This window comes from Dasypus novemcinctus, unplaced genomic scaffold, assembly GCF_030445035.2.
Source record: "Dasypus novemcinctus isolate mDasNov1 unplaced genomic scaffold, mDasNov1.1.hap2 scaffold_132, whole genome shotgun sequence".
NCBI lineage: Eukaryota > Metazoa > Chordata > Mammalia > Cingulata > Dasypodidae > Dasypus > Dasypus novemcinctus.
Window position 1 is genome coordinate 1 of NW_026688151.1, and position 9,131 is coordinate 9,131.

At 39.4% G+C, this 9,131-nt stretch overlaps 1 long non-coding RNA gene across 1 annotated transcript; it reads right to left on the minus strand.

The window, feature by feature from the left end:
* Positions 1 to 943: 943 nt before the first annotated feature.
* Positions 944 to 2,378, minus strand: LOC131277534 (uncharacterized). The gene is made up of 3 exons (XR_009184693.2): positions 2,341 to 2,378; positions 1,973 to 2,040; positions 944 to 1,001 (listed from the first exon to the last, which is right to left on the minus strand). It is a non-coding gene; the product is annotated as an uncharacterized lncRNA (long non-coding RNA).
* Between the last annotated feature and the right edge of the window lie 6,753 nt (positions 2,379 to 9,131).

The window sequence follows — 9,131 nt, forward strand, 5'->3', positions numbered from 1 at the left end:
AGTTCATTGGACCTATGTAGAACAACTAATAAGGAGATGCTAATGGACAACACCTATCCCAAGGAGCAAAGAATGGCTGCACCTCTAAGCAAGCTAGTTCCACCCATATATCCCAAGGGATCTAAGCCCCCTCTCAATTAGAAACAGTGGGCATCACCATCACAAAATCCTGAAGATTAGGGAATGAACAATGGACTAAAGTAGACATTATTTTTATATTATAGACTTATTATTCTAGCAATGGAAGAATGTTTATCATTGATATAAAGGCCATGGACACCAGAGATTCTGAGAGGAGGGAGCAGGCAGAATAGGTGTAATATCAGGGCATTTTCAGGACATTGGGATTGTTCTGAATGATATTTCAATGATGGATACAGGCCATTATATGTTTGTCACTACCTAAAATTGTGCAGGACAGGCTCTTAAGTATAATATAAACTATAATTCATGGTTAGCAGCATTGTTTCTATATGCGTTCATCAATTGTAGCAAATGTACTATACTAATGAAAGATGTCGTTACTATGGGAAAGAGTGGGAGGGTGAAGGGGTGGGACATATGGGTTCCCTCTATATTTTATGTAACATTTATGTAATAAAAACCTACTTTAAAATTTTAAAAATTTAAATAAATAAATGAATAAATAAACTCATTAAAAAACTTTTAAAAATTAAGCATCATTTGTCATTAGGGAATTGGCAGACTATGAACACGATAATATATGACCACATGCTTGTTAGAAGAGATAAAAACCTAAAAACTGAGAATACCAATTGCTGTTGAGTATATGGAACTATGGAGCAATACATCTCTCATTCACTGCTAGTGAGAACACAAAATGGTTCAGCCAGAAGACAGTTTCTTTTAAAACTAAACATTGTCTTACCATACAATCCAGCAGTTTTCCTTTTAGGTATATATATATGATATGAAAATTAGAGTCCATACAAAAGTCCACACATGAACGTTTACAGCAGCTATATTTGTAAGCTCCAAATCTGAAAGCAAACAAAATGTTGGTCAACCACCACAACAGGGAACAGAGAAAGTCCACAACTGCAAGCAGAATTCCATTCATCAGACATGTGGGATCTAAGGCCCCTCTTGATTTAGAGGTGGAGTGGTCATCACCATCCCAAGATCCTCAAGATAGAGGAACAAAATAAGAATTAGAGTGAACTTAATGGTATTCTACTATAGACTTATTGTGACTCTAGCAATGGAAGAAATTGTGTCACTGTCATAGAGACAGTGACCACTGGAGTTGTTGAGTGCAGGGAGAGGGAAGAAGAGGGTGTGATATGGTGGCTTTTTTGGGGACTTGGAGTTGTCCTGAAATATATCACATGGACAGATGCAGGATATTATGTATCCTACCATATCACACTGAATGGACTGGAAGAGAGTGTAAACTAACATGTAAACAATAATCCAAGCTTTGTAGAAATGATCCAAAAGGTATTCATTAAATAAAAGGAATGTGCCACACTGATGAAAGGTTATTAATGTGGGAGGATGGGGAATTTAGGGAGTGGGGTATATGGGATGTCATATTTTAACATGTAAAATTTATTGTGATCTATGTATCTTAAAAAAAGAAGACCGGAATAATTTTTGCTAAAGAAATCTCATATAGCGAATTTATAAAAACAAACAATAAAAATCTTTACCTCTCAGTGAACATACTCTAATAATGACTGAAGTAATAAATGCACAATTATGTCATTATGGCAAATACAACAAATTTTACATGTCACGGGAATTGTTTGCTTTTTAATATGTATCAATAAAGTTGATTTCTTTTTTAAAGAGAACTATTTTTAAAACCTCACCACATTATTGACTCCATATTTGTGTCCATGTCATCTCTTCTTAATGTACTTCTATCCTTTTCTCCTTCTGAAATTACTCTAAATCCTCCTTCAAGCCTTATTACAATTAAAATCTCCCTTGTGATGCCTTTACTAACCTCCCCAGGATGAGTCTGTAATTTTTGATCCACTTCAGCAGAATTCCAGAGCCACATATATTGAATGACTAAAAGAAAAAAAAATGATAAACACAGGTAAACAGATAATTTCTACAAGTGTAGAGAAAGAAGAATAAGTGAAACAAGGAAACAATGCTTCTGAGAGAGGGAAGACCCAAGAGTAAGAGATCAGAGGAAACAGATTGGGGAAAAAATCTATTTTAGTTTATCTGCTATTTTCACTCAGGCTTTTTAATAAGACAGAACTTTGTGTTTTAAGCTTTCTCTGTGGTCATAATCTGCTGATTTCCTTAAAGCTTCTACCAATAAAAGGTGCCCATGGAGTCAAAAATATATTCCCCCAGTACCTGTGAAGATTCTGTAAGTCGCTCTGAAAATATCAAGGCAGGGTCTAAGTTCACCAATGCAGGTTCTTCCTTGAATGATGAAAGAAGTTGGAAGCTCTGTTCCCAAGAAGTGAAGTGAGATGGAACGAGTCATAAGGTCTGTAGAACGCAAATTGTGTTTTCTTTGATATAGTGAAGGAGAAGCACTAGATTATCTGAGCAATTAGGGATTCCATTCCCATGAACCACATTAATGAAGTATTCTTTTGTCTCAATCTCCCTGAGATAATTATTTCTCTGGAGATAAGAAAAGAAAACACAATGCAAATTTGCACCAGTTTAGTCCCTTGTGACCGCTTTGGATCTCCATGTTCATCTCTTATCCCTGTGGACACCTACCTCCCAGGAGGAGGTCACCCTTATTAAGGTGTGGGCTCTAGTCTTGTCAGGTTTCCCATACTGATTTCCCTCTTGTTGCTTCTGGAGAAAGATTCTGAATACACTAAACTATCTTATTTCCCAATTTTTCTCCTCTGGAGTTGGCTGTCATGAATGGAGACACCCACTCACAAGTGAATTTCCTCTTGTCTCACTGCTTCTCCTTTCTCCCCCATAATTAGCAATATCTGTTCAACCCACACAACCATCTGGTTTCTCAGTCATTCAACAATATTTATTCAGCAATACTGTATGGTAAATCCTAAAGTACATTCTGCGAATGAAGAGAAGACAAAGGTACTGTGTTTCCTAACAAACTGTTCACAATTTTAAAAAGCCAAGAAATGAGCACTCACACAATCCTTAGAAGCCTGCCCCTGGTGCACCTTGTGCCAGATGTCCACCATCCAATACCCTAAAACAGTAACCCTTCCTTACTATATCATCTACAGTGTTTTCTCAAGGATGGATATAAGACATTTAAAATTACACAAAAATATATATAGGGGCTGATAGGCTAAATATAAATCATAATGTAATACATAAGATAACTAAAAATATAGAAAATTGTATAGTCTAAATTATAAACCACAATGTAAACACAAACATTACCTTATTTGAAAGCTATTGTCTCATATCTGTACATCAGTTTTATTAAATATGGTATGAATATGTTAAAAGATTACTGCTGTGGAAGGGAAAAGATATTATGTTGGATATGTGGGATTACTGTATATTGTATATATGAATTACTGTGATCTAAAACTCTTGTGAAGATAAGCTTAATAATTAGAAAAAAGAAAAGAAAAAGATAGGATGTTGAATTTTCCCAAATTAATATGTACTCTATATCTAACCTTTAAACTCATCATTATATTCCATTTTACTATTAAGGGAACCTGGCAATATATTGGGCTTCACTTTTTAGGAAGTTTTGTATCACAGAGAGGTTCAACAATGGCAGGGGAGGAATACTGCTGTGGGATGTTATTGACAGGGGACACATGGTTGACAGGGAATTCTACAGGGCATATATCCAAGGTACATAAAAATGCTTGGATATTTTCATAGTGGAAACAATTAGAAACAACTGAGGGAGTGCTGAGTTCCTAGCCAGGGGAGCTCTATCACAGTCCCTAAAGGAACAGCAACCATCCCCCAAGTGCAACAACAAAGACAAATAAGAATGAAGGTCCAACAATGAGATCCTGCTACTAATCACTATGCTTGTGAGCCTGTGCACCTGAAATAAGAACAAGGCCTAGAGCAGCAATGTGCCTAAGAGTTACCTCCTGAGAGCCCCCGTGTTACGCAAATATGGCCGGTCTTGAAGCCAAACTCAGCATGTAAATTTGTTGCCTTCCCCCCAGTGTGGAACATGAATCCCAGGGATAAGCCTCCCTGGTGCCAAGGGATTAATACCAAGTACCAGCTGATGATGTAACTAGAAAATGACCTTGAATAAAAGGTTCAACTCGGACCAGCAGAATATCTCTGTCTACATATAATGACAGGAGTTAAAACGTTTTTTGACCTAAATTAAGGGGGAAATGGAAAGGGCAAATGAGTTTATATGTCTAAGAGTCCAAAAAAGAGCTGGGAGTTTATCAGAGGGGTTGCCCTTATGCACAACTCAGCAGAGTCTTAGAGACAGATAAAGTAGATAGAACCCCAGGTATTGGTTCTTCTGAGGGCTACAGAGACCCACAGGTTTTATGGTCATGGCAGATGGAGTTCAGTGCCATGTCAGTTGGCCCTTCTTTGTAGTTTGTGTTTCTGTGTGATGGAGCTGGACTCAGATGTGATCTCTTTTCACAAGCCTTTCCTGTTACTTTACCAGAATTGTAGTTGGTGCTGGGGGTTAATATATACCCAGGGGATCTGAATCTCTGGACTGACCATATGATAGCCAGGCCCTGAGCCTCAACAGACTTCAGCTCCTACACTCTGGTTTATTGGACTTACCCCAGTCAGAAGTTGAAGAAGGTCAACCACCACACCATGGAGTCAAGAGTGCCTACAACTGAAAGCAGGAGAATTGCATCCAGCATCCATGTGGAATCTAAGCCCCCTGTTGACATAGATGTGGAATGGACACAACCAATCCAAGGTTCACAGGATGTAGGAATAGAATATGGATTAGAGTGGACTTACTGATATTCTATTCATGAACTATTGTGATTAGTAATCAAAGAAAATGTGGCATTGTTGTGGAGAAATTGGCCATGGTGGCTGCTGGGTGTGGGGAATGGAATGAAGAGATGAGATGTAGAGGCATTTTGGGGACTTGGAGTTGTCCTCGGTGGTGATGCAGGGACAATTAGCGGACATTGTAGGCCCTCCCATGGCCCACTGGATGGAACATGGGAGAGTGTGGGCTATGATGTGGACCATTCACCATGAGGTTCAGCGATGGTCAGAGATGTATTCACCAAATGCAATGAACATGTCAGGATGATGGAGGAGAATGTTGCTATGGCGGGAGTAGTGGGGTGAGGGGGGTAGGGGGTATATGGGGACCTCGTATTTTTTGAATGTAATATTAAAAAAATGAATAAAGACCAAAAACAGTGAAAATATAATAAAGATGCAGAATCAGGATTATAGTAAAAAAAAAGTGTTTTCTCAACATTATAATATCAACCACGCACACATCAATCCTGCGTGTTCACCTTTCCACCCCGAACATACCCACAATTCCATGGACCATCTGACCCAGTGTATTATATTCGTGGGTGTAGAGCAATACAATGAGCAAGAATTGTTGTACACCGATAATGGAGAGGACACATAGATGTTCTCAAATAGAGGAGAGAGTATCTCTCAAGAGCAAGGCTGGCTCCTAATGGGAGAGGATAGACCAGTTTGTCAAGCCCTCAGCACTGTTGCAAGTATCTATGAATCTTGTCCTTCAAGCAATGAAGCTTGGTTGCCAATGTGCTCCCCAAGGAGAGGGAGAGAGAGAGAAAATAGATGGAAGAGGGGGTAACTGGGGGTAAATGGAAGTGTTCTGTATGATCTTGCAATGATGGATACAGGCCATGATAAATTTCAACAAAAATTTATAAAAGTGTATGGTCTAAATTGTAAACCATATTGTGTACTACTGAGCATGTTTGGTAGCTATCCAATATTTGTACATCGGTTGTAGCAAATGTAACATCCACATGTAAAAACATCATTGGTGAGGAAGAGGGAGGATTTTGGGTATATGGGAGATACCTATATTCTGTGCATGACTTTACTGTGACCTTAAACTTTTTTGAAGATATAATGAAAAATAAAAAAGGCAAGACACTGAGGAAGAAATGGAAGAGATTGCCTTGCCACTATATATACAAGACAACACCTATTAGAGTGATGAAAGGCAAAACCTTAAAAAAAATTTATAAAAATTTTCATTTTTGTTTTCTTTATATGAGGTCCTCATATATCCCCTCTATATGAGGTCCCCATATACACCCCACACCCTCACCCCACTCCTCCCCCCATAACAACAATCTCCTCCATCATCATGAGGCATTCATTGCATTTGATGAATACATCTCTGAGCACCACTGCACCTCATGGTCAGTAGTCCACACCATAGCGCACACTCCCACATTCCACCCAGTGGGCCATGGGAGGACATACAATGTGTGGTAACTGTCCCTGCAGCACCATCCAGGACAACTCCAAGTCCAAAAATCGCCCCCACATCTCATCTCCTCCCACTTCCTATCCCCAGAAGCCACCATGGCCACTTTCTCCACACCAATGCCATATTTTCTTCGATTACTAATCACAATAGTTCATGAACAGAATATCAGTAAGTTCACTCTAATCCATACTCTATTCCTCCATCCTCTGAACCTTAGAACAGTTGTGTCCACTCCACATCCATATCAAGAGGGGGCTTAGATTCCACATAGATGCCGGATGCACTTCTCCTGCTTTCAGTTGTAGGCTCTCTTGGCTTCCTGGTGTGGTGGTTGACCTTCTTGACCTTCATGTTAGCTGAGTGGGGTAAGTCCAATAAACCAGAGTACAGGGGTTGCAAGTCTGTTGGGGCTCAGTGCCTGGCTATCAGATGGTCAGTCCAGAGATTCAGGTCCTCTGTGTATACACTAAACCCGAGCACCAACTACAGATCCAGTAAAAGCAACAGGAGAGGATTGTGGACAAAGAACACATCTGAGGTCAGCTCCATCACACAGAAACACAAACTCCAAAGTAGGGCCATCTGACATGGCACTGAACTCCATCTTCCATTACCATAAAACCTGTGGGTCTCTGTAGCCCTCAGAAGAACCAATACCTGGGGTTGTATCTACTTTATCTGTCTCTGGGACTCTGCTGAGGTGTGCGTAAGGGCAACCCCTCTAATAAGCTCTCAGCTACTTTGGAGCCTCATAGCCATATAAACTCATTTGTCCTTTCCATTTCCCCCTTTTATTCAGGTCAAAAAACATTTTAACTCCTGATATTTTATGTAGACTGATATATTCTGCTGGTCTGAGTTGACCCTTTTATTCAAGGTCATTTTCTAGTTACATCATCAGCTGGTACTTGGTAGTAATCCCTCGGTGCCAGGAAGGCTCATCCCCAGGAGTCATTTCCCACGCAGGGGGGAAGGCAACACATTTACGTGCTGAGTTTGGCTTTGAGACTGGCCACATTTTAGCAACACGGAGGCTCTCAGGAGGTAACTCTTAGGCCCCCTGCAGCTCTAGGCCTTGTTTTTATTTCAGGTGCACAGGCTTAAGAGCATAGTCATTAGTATCAAGGGCTCATTGTTGGACCTTCCTTCTGCTTTGGTCTTTGCCATTGCACTTGGGGGATTGCTGCTGTTCCTTTCAGGACTGTGATAGAGCTCCCCTGGCTAGGAACTCAGCACTCCCTCAGTTGTTTTTAATTGTAACCACTATGAAAATATCCAAACATTTTTATGTACCCTGGATATATGCCGTAGAAAACTCCCTCCCAAACGTGCATCACCTGTCCATAACATCCCACACCAGTATTCCTACCCTGCCATTGTTGAGCTTCTCTGTGATCCAAAACTTCTTCAAAAATGAAGTCCAATATATTGCCAGGTCCATTAATAGTAAAAAGGAACATAGTGATGAGTGTAAAGGTTAGATATAGAATACATATTAATTTAGAAAAAATAACATACAAATAAATTGGGGAATCAAAAAATTTAAAAATTCAAAGCTTTGTTTTTGATGCTCTGTTTTCCATCACTGCAATAAGTGTTGCCCTGTATGCAAATTGGCAAGGCAACTTCTTCCATCTTTTCCTCACTGTCCATGTCCTTTCTTTTTCTTTTATTTCCTAATTATTAAGCTTACCTTCACAAAAGCTTTAGCACACAGTAATTCACATATACAATATACAGTACTCTCACATATCCAACATTAAACCCTTTTCCCTTTCACAGCAATAATTTTTTTTACATATTCATACTATATTTACTGAAACTGATGTACAGATATTGACACAATACTTTCAAACAAGGTAACATTTGGGTTTACATTGTGGTTTATATTTTAGACTATACAATTTTCTAAATTTTTAGTTATCTTATGTTTTACATTATGATTTTCATTTTAGCCTATCAGCCCCTATACATTTTTGGTGTAATTTAACATGTCTTATATCCATCCGTGTATAATCTTGTGGACCACTTCTATTGCCCACACAGTTATATTGGTTCCATCTATTCAATACTTCTTTTCCCCTCCCATCAGGACCCACAGTGACAGTCAATCTTCACTGCTTGAAGGGCCATGTACGGAGATACTTGCAACAGTGTTGAGGGCTTGACATGCTCAACTGCCCTAATGCATTGGGTGCCACCATTTCTCTCAAGAGATACAATTTCTTCTATTTGAGAACATCAGTCCTCCCCAGGATGTGGGTATAACTTTGCTCTCATTATATGGGCCTCTATCCAATGATATAACCCACTATGGCAAAATGAGCACTCACACACTCCCTAGAAGCCTGTTCTGCATCAGATTATCACCTTTGAGCATCTTAAATAGGTAACTTTCCTTATTATATTTTTGAAAAAGTTTTCTCAGCATTGTATTCTCAACCAAATACCTGACAATCTCCTATGTTCCTATGTTCCCCCACCGTCCTCCTAAATTCTTGGGCAATATTACCCATCCTCCCATTGCTAGCCCCCCTCAAGCCCACAAAGCCCTACCCAAATTTAGCCCTATGTCCCATTTTACCCCTTCCTTGTGCAAATATCTTCAGCTTATATAGATTTCTCCCATGTAGGTGTCAGCTTACATCTTTCCTCTACCCCCCAATATTCTTTAAACCTATCATCCAGTCTCTAGCTCTCTGAGGCAGCTTGGTTTACTTATATCATTGAGATC